Source organism: Tenrec ecaudatus, chromosome 2, assembly GCF_050624435.1.
Source record: "Tenrec ecaudatus isolate mTenEca1 chromosome 2, mTenEca1.hap1, whole genome shotgun sequence".
NCBI classification, from domain to species: domain Eukaryota; kingdom Metazoa; phylum Chordata; class Mammalia; order Afrosoricida; family Tenrecidae; genus Tenrec; species Tenrec ecaudatus.
In genome coordinates this window covers 296294817-296307999 of record NC_134531.1, presented here as the reverse complement: position 1 = coordinate 296307999, position 13183 = coordinate 296294817, and the positions used below count along the sequence as shown (strand labels likewise).

At 39.9% G+C, this 13183-nt stretch overlaps 1 pseudogene; it reads left to right on the top strand.

Moving 5' to 3' along the window:
- Positions 1-944: 944 nt before the first annotated feature.
- Positions 945-12877, top strand: LOC142440670 (serine/threonine-protein kinase 31 pseudogene; annotated as a pseudogene).
- The last annotated feature ends 306 nt before the right edge of the window (positions 12878-13183 follow it).

Here is a 13183-nt window from a genome sequence, read left to right as displayed (position 1 = left end):
ATTCCTCAGCAACATCATAGTTCAAATGCATCCATCTTTCTTCTTCATTCAACGTCTCACTGTTACATGCCCATGAAGCGATTGAAAACGTATGGCTTGAAGCAAGTTCACTTGAGCCCTCAAAGGATCACCCTTGCTTTTCACCATTCTAAAAAGATATTATACAGCAGAGTTACCAAATGAGACACATTATTTGATCTCTTGACTGCTGCTTCCATGAGCATTGACTCTGGATTCGAGCAAGATCAAATCGTTGTGGCTAGCAGCCCAATTTGTAACTCCCCACGCCACTAAGGCACCTACTATTCCAATAGGAAAAAATGAAATCCTGGACAGCCAAAATCTTTCTCCATTTATCATGAAGTTACCTATTGGCCCAGACGTGAGGATTTGGGTTTTGTGTACATCGACTTGTACTCCATGCTGAAAGCTACAATCTTCGATCTTCATCAGTAAGTGCTTCAAGTCCTCCTCGCGTTCAACATAGTCGTGTTGTCTGCTTATCACAGGCTGTTAATAAGACTTCCTCCAATCCTGAGACCGCATTCCTCTTCCTCTCATCCAGCTTCTCTGATTATTTTCGCAGCACACAGATTGAATAAAAGTATGGTGAAAGGATCCAACCCTGACACCCACCTCTCCTGATTTTAAACCGTGCAATGTGCTCGTGTTCTGTTTCCACAACTGCCTCTTTATCCATGTGCAGGTTCCTTAGGAGTATTCCCTGCTTTCAGCCAAGATCCATCTGTCATCAGCAATGATATCTTTTGTCCAACATCGTCCTATGAATCTGACCTGAATCTCCGGCAGCTCTCCATCAAAAACTACTATGAATTTGTTGAAAGAATTTAGCAACATTTTACTTGAATGTAATATCAATGACCTAGCTCTTTCTATAATTTGAGCAGTCTCTTGGGCCCCCTTTCACTGGAATGCATGCAAGTATGGACCTCTTCCAGTCAGTTGACCAAGTAGCTGCCTTCCAATGTGTTGGCATAGAAAGGTGAGTATTTCCAGTGCTTCATCAACTTGTTGAAATATTTCAATTGGCATCCCATCAATTCCTGGACCCTGATTTTTACCTAATGCTGTCAGTGCATGTTAGACTTCTTCCTTTGGCACCCACCAGTGGTTCTTCCCCCTTGAAATGGTTGCTTGTTGGCTAGTCGGGTTTTGGGGGTTTTTTTTGGTTTGGTTTTGTGTTTGGGCACAGTGGTTCTGTGTCTCCTTTCCATGAAACTTTTTGTTTCTTTGTTTTAATGCTTACCACACCATGCAACACATTGCCCGCGGATTCTTTCAATATTGCAACTCGAGGCCTGACTTGTTTTTTCTTAGTTCTTTCAGTATATGATATGCTGAGTGTGCGCTTCCTTTTTGGTTTCTAACTCTAGGTCTTTGTGCTTTTTACTAGAGCTTACGAAATATAATACATGGAAAGGGAGTAGACCCATGCTTAGCGCGCGGTGTGCTAATCAAGTGGTAAAACTCATTGTGATTAAAGAGCAGGTGGTAGTTAGGTTTGGGGTCAACTTGACTGCAACAGGGTTCTCAGCAGTGTGGCAATAATCCCCCATGATGCAATCTAGCATAACGTCATCAGTCCTGTGAGCAGCCAGCAGCTGTGATAGGAGACAGTCTCCTTCATCATGTTACAGCCTTCAGGCAAATAGAAAGACCACCCTGGGAAAGCCATGAAAAGCTTAGCATTTCTTTTCAGTCTGGATTTTGCATCTTACCTGCGATACCAGAAGCCATCACCACAATGCCAACCTTGGGTTCACTTGACTTTTCATCTACAGGCCTGGGGGGTTCCTGCTTCCTCAGCATCAGCAGCGATATGATCCAGGAAAATCCCCCAGCTTAAACTAGACTTACAATTGAGTGAGCCATTTTTCACTCTTACAATTGAGTGAGCCATGTTTTCTTGAAATGAACGCTGTATTCCTGTATCAATGTCACTGATGTTGGACCTCTAGAGAATCCAGCACAGTGCAGTAGCTTAAAGAAAATACTGGAAACTGTGGGTTTCTCTCTAGTCCTCTGCAGTTAAAACAATGCATGGAATGGGGCTGTAAGGAAGGAGCGAGTGGATAAAAGAATAACTAGAGAGGGGTTGAAAGGCAGCAGCTGAAGCAAAGTGCTGCAGTCCCATAACTGAAGGCGACTGAGGAATTCAATCCCATTTATGTAGATATTGTGAGGAATTAATGAGGAGCAACCTGTGAAAATGATTTGGCCTAGCATGAGGCAGAATCATCTCTTGGGTTTATTCTTTTTGTTGTTGTTGTTGAATTGAGTTTCTAGTATTGTGCAAACCTTCAATAAATGATGAGAAAAAAATTTTAGGAATCAAATCCAAATTTTTTTTAAAAAATCTGCTAGTGTACATTAAACAGTTTTAAAAGAAACATTAGCTTATTCAGAAATATATATAAACCATCCTGCAAAATTCATTGCAATGAAGTCTCAATATTGTATTACAGGATATATTTGTAGCAGACTAAGAAGAGATATTTATAGTATGTCTTTAAATCTTAGCTCCTTATTTATGTTCATATGGCTGAGTAAAAGGTGTGTGGGGTTAACATTTATTAGGAAATAAATATTCCGTTTAAAATTTTTCTTCAAAAGTCAATGGATTGAGCATCTTAGTCTTACCAGTTAGTTATCCAATCTTTTATCCTTTATCTATTTCTAAATATATATGAAAATACTTAAGACTTCAGTCAATTTTAATTAGTTTTCTAATTTTAAACCACTGAGAACATTGCCAAATAGTTACACTAAATAAATAGTGAAAACTTTAATAGAATTATAATCCCATCAATTCAGAAATGCTCTTCTTTATCATGCTGCTAATTGCAAGAACTACTTTAAGTATGTGGTTGTAACATAACTACTTTTATTTCCTTTGCTTAACATCCTCTTTTCATCAACATAATGTTCTATTATATCAACTTTGAATTATTCAGAAAAAATGTAAACTCTGAAATATTTATTAAATTTTGTGTTTATTCTTGGAAAGCATTCAGTAGTGATCTAGTTTGATAATTCACAAAATGTTCCAAGCAAAGGTTTAGGAGTAAATGAAGAAAAAGTACTAAAAGTAAGTTATGAATTTTGCATCATCCATTGGCTTCTTAAGTAACAACAGTGAAAAAACTTAAAACCATGCTAAATCTTCTCTGTTATAAAGTAGTTTGAAGAAGTTGAATGCAAAATTAAGAATTTGGGGGCACACTGGTCAAAAGTAAATATTATTTTCAATATAAATTTCCATGACAATAAAACCTACTATATTGGCCTTGGAGACATATTTTAGCAGCAGATAAAAAATGGCTTATAAGGTTGCAGTTTAATTGAATGGCAAAGAGATCAGTGGTTCAGTGACCCTTGCCTTTCTGTCCTTGATCTCTGAAGATCAGACCAGTGTGCAGCTGCCTTAGCTAGTTCTGTGCCTCCACTTGCAAGCTACACTACCTGTGGAACACCCATCTATGGACCGTGTCGCTATAGTTTGAGGTTCCTTTGAGACCTGCTTCATCACACTGCTGGTGTATACATCACTTGAGCAAGGGACTATTGGACCCTGTCATCTGGCTGACTGTTGGTGACCCGCCCTGCTGTTTGCTGCCTGTGCCTGGTCTGGCTGTACTGCTCTACAGAAGACTCAGCTGTCTACTTCCTTGACTTACATCCAGCATCCCTCATGAGTTGAAGGACTACCAGTATATTAACTTTTTCATGGAAGTAAGTTGAACTGAGCCCTCTGTCCAGCTCTGTGGACTGATTAGCTAGTTATTTCTTCACGTTCTCTCTCTCTCTCTCTCTCTCTCTCTCTCTCTCTCTCTCTCAACTCATAAGTGTCCTGGATTTGTTTCTTTAGAGAACCTTGTCTAACACATTTCTATGTTAAAAAAAAGTGAAAAATTCCCCTGACCTTAATTTAATACCAATGCAGCCCATATTAGTTGAAGGTTTTATTAAAGGCCCTATTGAACTTCTAATTCTCCTTTTTCTTGTAAATATGGGTTAATTCTAAACTTTTTCAGAGTATTGCAAAAACATAAGCTAAAACAATGACATTTGTTCCTACAAACAACATATGTGAGATACTTTAATTCAACTCTATTGATAGGATTATTATTAAAACTGATATTTCTGACAATAGGAAAAGACTGAATAATGGTGAGTTAAAAAAGAAATATGAGATGGCTGGACATCCTTCTTTGTTGCTCTGTTTCATTTGAGCCTACTGTGAATGCTACACTCGTCACTGTTGCTGTTGCTTGTTGCCAAGTGCAGCAGTCTGGTTCCAACTCAGCAACCCTATGTGCAAGAGAGCAACGCAATTTTTTTTGTTTGAGCAATTAATGTTGATGGGTATTTGGCTATTTCCAGCTGACAGTGTAAACACTCCCTGCCCGGGTGCCATCTCATAATTTCTATGCTTTAGTACATTGGTACAGCTACTGTGCCACGGCATCTCATCGAGTGTCTTCTTTGTTTTCAGTCCTCTACTTTGCTGACATTCGATTTTGAAAAGCATGATGTTCTTCTCCAGGAACTGGTCCCTTTCAGTAATATGTTTAAAGTATGAATCTATTACCTCTCATTAGTTTGTCCATCAGGAGAAGTCAACCATCTACCTTTAATGCTGTAGTAGTCTGGGTACTTTAGAGAAACAAATCCACCGAAACTCATATGTATAAGAGAGAGTTTTATATAAAGGGTAAGTGCACATCAAGAAAACATCCCAACCCAGTGCTACCCAAGTCCACAAGTCCAACATTAACCCATTAACCCATGTGTCCAACATCAATCCACAAACTCCTCATCCATCTCATAATACACACACTATGATGCCGACTGCAGGAGGAAAGCCGAGTCAGTGAACGTGTAAGCATCTCAGCGCTGGCAGGGGTCTCCACACAGGTTCTCCAGCATCCAGGACTGCATCTGGGTAGGTCCATGTGGCTTCTCCTTGGGGATGTGTTGCAGGAAGTCAGCCTTGCCAGCTAAAGCAGGGAACCAGCTAAGGCAGCTGCACCCTGATCCGACCATCATAAAGCAAGAGACCTGAAAACTAGAAAGGTGAGGTTCACTGAGCCATTTATCTCTCTGCCCTTCAATGAAGCCCCATGTGTTTATTGGTCAGGTTGGCACAATAAACTAACTACCTCAAATGTCTAAAGATAGTTTTAACATAATATCAAGAGATCTCATGAATATAAAAATAATTCATGGAAATATTTTGAATTAAGAAAAATATTTTAAGGCCCTCATACACATAAGCAGTGAGGAATTTTGTGCTGAATTTCAGATAGTTGCAAATCTGGCCAATATCTTTACACCGAACCAAATAAAACCTTCTGCTATGGAGTAATTTCAACTCCTGGTGACTCTATATAGGCTTTCAGACCATTTAAATTTTTATCAGAGCAGACAGCTTCTGTTTCTCCCACGGTATGGCAGAGGATTGGGCTGCAAATCTTATGTTAGCAAACCTAAACCTAGCCCACAGCACCATCAGGGCTGCTTAAGAATGGTAAGCCAATGCACAGTGACACTCTACCTGGACCATTGTGTTTTCATTTGTGGGGAAAACAGCTTGCTTATAATTCAACTCATATCCCAAAGCTATTGTCATTTAGTTAATTATAATTCACCTATAGGAGAAACACTATAGGACGTGCTGGGAACTTCCCCCATGGTATTTCCAACCTGATTCTATGGAAGTCAACCGGTGGTGGTGGGGGGGGGGCACATAGGTTTGAACTGCCTTCATCTTTTAGGGCAGTTGAATGCTTTAAGCTCTCTACTACCAGGCCTCCACATTATCATCAATTTCCAATAATAACTTTATAAACAGTTTAACAACAAAAAGACAAATATAACTAGGAGGATAGACTAGTCAGAACACCTAGATGTTTTTCCCCCCTCACCTATTAAGTATTCCACAACTTTTTCTAAAATTCATGTCTTTTTAAATATCTTCTTAAACACCTTAAACTTGAGTTAATAGCTTCAGTGTTTCAAAGATGCAGGTTGCATGTTGGGCTGCTAATTCAATTTCCAGCTGGGCAGTTCCTTGGGCGAAAGATTAAACTTTTTACTACCGCAAAAAGCTGCAAAGAGTTACAGTCTTGGAAATCCCCACAGGCATTTCTGCTCTATCCGATAGGTCGCGTTGGGTCAGAATTTATTAGATGGCAGGGGTGGTTTTTTTGTTTTTTTTTTAGATACAAGAGTTTGTAGGTTATGCTGGAATTAAAAGAAATAGACTTCTGACCTTGAAGAATTTCGTCCAGTGCTTTCTGAGGTATAAGCAAACTAGTATGGGAGCCCAAGTCCATTCTCTGTCATCTTTAGGATTTTGATTTGACCTCATGATCCAAGTGGATCATGATTTCCTATCACTTCTCCCATCAGTGGAGACAGGACAAGGGAATGGGATATTATTCCTTTCCTGTACTGGTGCAACCTCACAGCTTTGCATATTAATTCTTCTCCTCTCGAATGGAAACTATTCATAGAATTGTTGTACCTGACGGAGAGTCTGGGAAACACCGTGTTTGTTCTGTTCCTAAGTAGAGGACCCGTGGCGGCACAGTGGTTAGCTTGCTCAGCTGCTGACTGAAAGCTTGGCCTTTAGGACCCGCCAGACTCCATCAGAGAGATGAGCCATTCTGCCGCCATAAAGATTTCCCGCCTATGAAACCCTATGCAGCAGTTCTAGTCAGGGTTATAGGTCCCTCTGAGTCAGAATTGGTTGTGTGTTTTAACGTGTTCAATAAGGAGAGAATAGTGAGTATTACAGGGTCATTAAGAACCTCTCACCTGAGCACTAGTGAGAATTGCAGTGTGTATTAGTTTCTGAATATGGCCATCACATATTGCCCCAAACTTGGATCTCTTATGAAAATGAAATTTATTTATCCACAGCTCTGGAGGCCAGAAGTCTGAAAACCAGGTGTTTTCAGTGTTCAGATAATTTTCCTTGCCTCTTTGAGCTTCTTTTGGCCTCAGGCATTCCATCTGTCATAGTATCACTCCAGTCCCCGATTCTCTCCTCACCGGACAGTCATCTCTCTTTGTCTGCGAGCCACTGGGTCAGTTCTTTCTGTCATAAAGCACCTGTCATATTTAGGCTCCAGTCTACTTAGTATGTCCTTATCTAGTGAAGGACATACTAGTAAAGGACTTATCTAGTCAATTATATCTGTAAACACCCATTTTCCAATGTAGGTCATATTATCAGGTTTCAGGTAGACATGGAATTTGGTGGGGAGGGGCATGTCAAAAAAGACATTCATTCCAGTATACATTGTGTTTTATTTATATTAAACCTCCTTAATCAAAGTTTCTAAAGAGTACTTGATAAAAAAACAAAACAAAAAACAAGGCCCATTGGTCCTCTTCCAAATCTGGGAAGAACTTGCTGTACCACTTAAACCAAGCAGTTCCTCTTGTGTTCAGTAACTCAACTATAGTATTTTGACTGAAAAATGCTCAGCCCTGCTGAAACAAGATTCTTCCCACATTATAAGAATCCATTTTATGAAACGTACACTAGCTTGAAAATGCTAAAACCTGTACAAGGATACAAAAATTTCAAAAGTGGAAATATCTGACCTGAAGGCCAAGGAACATCAGATGTGTCTTTTAAAATCCAATACAAACTGTCCTTAATCTTGACATTTAAGGGAGAAATCCATACATATACCTATCTCTGTACCTACACACACACATATACACATATATATTAAACACGCCAAAGTCATTGGCACTGAGTCAATGCCAACTCATAGAAACCCCCCTGTGAGTTTCTGAGACTGTTTATGGGAGTAAAAAGCCCCATTTTTCCCCTGTGGAGTGATTGGTTGTTTTGAACTTTTGATGATGTGGATCATAGCCCAATCTGTAGCCACTGCACCACCAGGGCTCCTAGACACACACACACACACACACACACACACACACACACACAATCCCTACCATTAAAATGAAATATCTTGCTCTGCCTCTGTCCACCTAAAACTCTTCAATTGCCTCCCTTGAAGTGTAAAATGGCTCCGCTATATGCCCTACAGGACAGCTGATTTCTCTTCCAGAGGTTGCAGCAGGTGCAGAAGCTCGGCGAACCGTCCACCTTGAAGATACAAAGTGAGCAGCTTGGTGTTTGATTAGCCACTGATTCTGGTTTCCACACGTCTGACAAGGGAAGAAGGCTGTTGCAAATGCTCCAGAACTTTCGAGGAAATCTCTCACCCAGGTCCCTAAGTCCTGGAATATGCTAGCATTGTCACTTGTGTGCTGGATCTTGGCAGAAGCTTTCCTTTCTTCATTGAATATATCTCCTCATAGTCTATTTGTAGCTTGAGAATCTTGCCAGTGGCTTCCCCATGGCAAGGGGAATGTCTGCCACTCTGGAATGTTACAGTCATGCCAAGCGTGCACTCTTTTACCCTTCGTTCCACAGCACGCTGAGTGGAGTGGGAGACACGAAAGCAGCCAACGTGTTTTTATGGCCAGAGTCTGAACTCCCAGGAAATAAATGAAACTGAAAAATAGCATACAGGCATGAAACATGAAGACAGGTTGGAATATCGATTGATATTGTGACCTGTGTTTGAGACAAAATAAAAAGCGGAGGAAAGACATCATAAAACAAACAGTGGGATGAAAATGTACAAAAAACATCTTTTCATTTAGGCACCAGCATCTACAATTTATCTGAAGCACTACACTACAGGTTTTAAACTTGATACCATTTAATTTCAATAACTGCCACTTGAACTTGTTAGGTGGAAAATATGACTAAAAAGTTATTAAAATAGATGCCATTGTATATAATTGGTAGGTTCCACAGGAATCAGTGATGTTGTTTTAATGTGTTAATTGTATAATCTCTTTGAAACGCAAACACAAACTACAGTGACAGACACAAATAGATCAATGTTCAGACCGGCAATACTAAAAACAACATCTACAAATAATTGGACCGAGTGGGCTTGCATGGATAACAGTTTAATAACTGTGGTCTTGAATATGCAAATGTCAGCTTGTTCCTTCAGGTTCACTTCACATAATGGGCATCAAACCATTGAAAACTATACCTTGGCGCTTTACATCTGAATCAAAACCTAATTTGAGTGAAAGTTGATCAAAACAGTTTCCCATCCAACAATTCATACACATTTGGTTTAGTGACATTGATTATACTCCCCACAATGAGTAACACTCTTTCCACTTCTGTTTACCTTTGACCAATCCCCTTTCCCTTCCTTCCTATCCCTTCCTGACTCTGAGCTCTATATCTAGGCAAATAGGCCCTTTGGATCTTGTATGGTTGATTGGTCTGAGGGGTGTATACCTGCTTGGTAATACTATTCACTTCATGAAACCCTAAGACTCCACTGCCGTAGGGTTTCTGAGTGTGTAAATCGCTAAGGGAGCAGACAGCCTCATGTTTTTCTTGCAGAATGACTGGTCATTAGCAGTCCATGAGGACACACCAGGGCCTGAAAGTTGAGCCATGGGGGTGAGCTCAGTCTGAGGTTTGAAGGGTGAAAAGGGTCAGACTCTTGTCTCTATTATACTGGTCTTATTTTCATATTTTTTCATAGTTTTACTTCCCCCATCTACTCACGGCCTGGGTAGGCATTGAGCTGCTAATCACAGGGTCAGTAGTTCAAACGCACCATCCAATCTGCAGAAGAAAGATTACGCTGTATTCTCTCAGTCTCAGAAATCTAACGGGTCCATTTCACTCTGTGCCTTAGAATTGCTATTAGTGGGAAAGATTCAGTGACAGTGAGTTTGGTTTCTTTATCTATATATTTATAGGTTTAGTATTAAGGTAGCAGATAGACATTGGGCCTCTACTCACGTTCTCCCTCAACACAAGAATACTTTGTTCTATTAACCTGGCATTCTATGATGCTCTCCTTCCCAACATGATCACTGAAGACAAGGTGGGTGCATGAGCAAATGTGGTGAAGAAAGCTGATGGTTCCCAGCCATCAAAAGATATATGTACATAGGTCTATTTCTCCATCATCATATATAAATATATTTACATATGTACATGCCTTTATTTAGACCTCTATAACTTCCCTTTGCCTCCTAGTTCTTTCCTCTATTTCCTTTAACTCTCCTCTTGTCGTGTTCAGCCTTCATTTGTGTTTCAGTAATTCCTCTCAGTTATATTGCCCTTGATCAAGAACTACCAGGCCTCCTACACCCTCCTTGCCATCGAATTTAGATCACAAATGAGAAGCTGATGCCAAGGGCTGAAGTAGAAAAAAGTGTTTTGAAAATGGTGATGGCAACAAATGTATAAATGTGTTTGAGGCAATGGATGGATAGATGGATTTTGATAAGGGTTGTATGAGCCCCAATAAAATTATTTTTAGAAAGAAATAAACGCAAAAAAGGAAAGAAATACTGTGCAATTTATTTGTGTACTTCATCAATGCACGATTATTCAGCTGCGGTCCAAGGATTAATACAAAAGGAGCACATAAATTCACAGAGGCATGAAGGTTATGATGTAAGTGGGGAAAGCTTACAATTAAAATGTTGGATACCAAGGGATCAAAGGAAGGGGAGGAAGTGGAAGAAGCAGGGAAGCCCCATAAAGAGAAACTCCGTGTCAGAAAGTGAGAAGAACTTCAGACCTGAGAGCAAAGAAGTTCCCTTTTGTTCCAAAATCAAGATCTGGAACGTTATTGAGGTTCATCTACATAAATCAGAGGACCAGAGATACACTTACAGAAGTTATTATTACCAAAATATGAGTAACAGGTGATGCACACTGGGAATTTTATTTAACCCTTCACTAATCTGATTCTTAAACTCAACACTCTCCTTGTACTTGTCCTGTAGGTGGCAGTGAACTTTTCTTCTGAAGAAATCTTCTGCAGTACTTGACTATATGTATTTAAATTGACTCAGATAGAAATTGGTTGAGAAGAATAATTTGGAAGAAATTGATGATGAATCTGAAGTTGAGAAAATAAGACAAGAAATAATTCAGTTGCATAATAGTGTTTTTCAGGAAATTTACCATGAGCAAAAAAATAGACCAAGCTGAACAGCTTGGTATGGTATGGTTTCCTGTGCTACCTTTGCTTCGTCCTGAAGTAAGATCACGTAAATACATGAACGCTGGTGGTCTTCTCAACATGTGCTGGGAACGGGATCTTCGTGATGCTGAGCCCTTGAAGGAATTTAGCAGCAAGTTCCTCTGGCATGTTATGAGGTTAATGGACAGGTGATTCTTTTAAAGGGCTATTCAGTGGATCTTGACAAGAAGCCAGGGTGAATCAGAGAGCGGCAGTATATGACAAAGTTTGGAGAGAAAATAGAGAAGAGTCTTGCTTACTACCATTGATGTTCCTGTTTTTGTGTAAGTCTGAAACGATGGCTTCTCAGATGGTCCTGTACTATCTGAAGGCAAACCTGAGTGCTGTTTAAGCCAATGTGCCTTTAGCACCAGAAGAGACTGTAAAGGCCCTGCAAGCTGTGACCCAGGACCTACATACATTGCACAAGACTGACATAATCCATGGTGGACTGCATCAGAACCATGTCTTTGCTTTAAATTGTGAACAAGGATTTGTTGGAGACTTGACTTCACTAAAACTGTGAGTCAGCCTGCTTCAGTGAACAGGATGATTGGTAAGTTGAGTTTGTCATCGCCTGAGTTGAAGATGGGAGAACCTGTCGCTCCAAGTACAGGCATGTATACCTCTGTCTGCCTTTTCTTGTGGCTTTCTGTTCAAAGTTGGGAATTCAAGACAAATGAAGATGGAATCCCAGAAGTGGATCGGTTTCATCTGGAGGGGCATGTCAAAGCCCTCCTTTGTAGCTTGATCCCTTGTACCTGCTCAGTCTTGGCTGATCAACTAAATACTTTGTGCCACCAAAGGTGAAATCAATTCCAAACACAGTACAAGACTCTAGATGTACGAAATGCATAAAGGAACAAGAACAAAAGGTGGACTACTTGGATATGTAAAAGGAAGAGACAAGAACTGGTGAGCCCAACAACTTTGAAGCAAGCATTAGCATTCTATTTTGTTGTTGTTGTTGCAGATGTTTCTTTAAAAACCTTTGTTTGGTTGGTTAAGTAGGAAAAAGAAGAAATCTGGAACATTTCTGGCACCAGGGTTGTGCATTTGGTATTCAGATTGTGAAAAATAAAAGATGTTTGACTATGAAATGTGTATATATATGGCAAGGAAGAGGAATGGGAGTTTCGAATCCCAAGCATCATAAATTATTTTCTCCATTTTAAGATGTAATATATAAATTCACTAGTGGGGAACACTTTTAAGAGGAATAACTGACCCAAGAACTTTAAGAAAGAGGAATAAACATCAATACACGTGTGCAAGCAAACATTTTACTAGGCCAAAAATCTTCTGAGGGATTGATAAACCACCAAAGCCAGTACTATCATCATTCTTCATCATTAGTATGTATAATGCATTTGTCATATATCTAGTATTCAGATATCACATACACACATACTTATTTGGGACTGGACAAAGGAATACCTTTACAACACCTGAGGCTGATAAGTAAACAGAGTCATTTGTTAAAGATTTGATTCTGTGATAACCCACTTTAGCTTTCTATTTGACTCTTTCTTCTTTTCCAGTCAGGAGAAGGGAGAATATAGTAAGTGAGCCATAATTTTTGGCAATGCATATTTAAAACAACGCCTGCCAAGTTCAACACTGAAAAACGCAGCAGCTGCTTGCACGCACAGGAGCCAACAAATCCCTGCTTGTCTGACAATATGCTCTTGCTTCTGGACTCCCAGTCCCTGAGCAAGACATTCATTTTGGCAGCTGTCACCTAAACCTATGAAGAAAGAGGCTCCTTCTCAATATTAGGAAGAGTGTTCCCAAAGGGAAAAGATCAAACTTCCGTATTGTATAATGGAAATATTTTTAAAGATGGAATCTGATCTACAATCAGGAAGAAGTCTATGTAGGACAAAAAAGGTAGCTCTCCTCACATGTTGGTAGACTAGATACATTACCTATCCCGGCTATTTGGATAAACCTCATTTCTTTTATATAAGAGAAGTGGGGCTTAACATGGCATGTGCCGGCCTGGTTCCAATGCCACTAGACGTCCATGTCTCCGTGGTAGCAATGGTAGA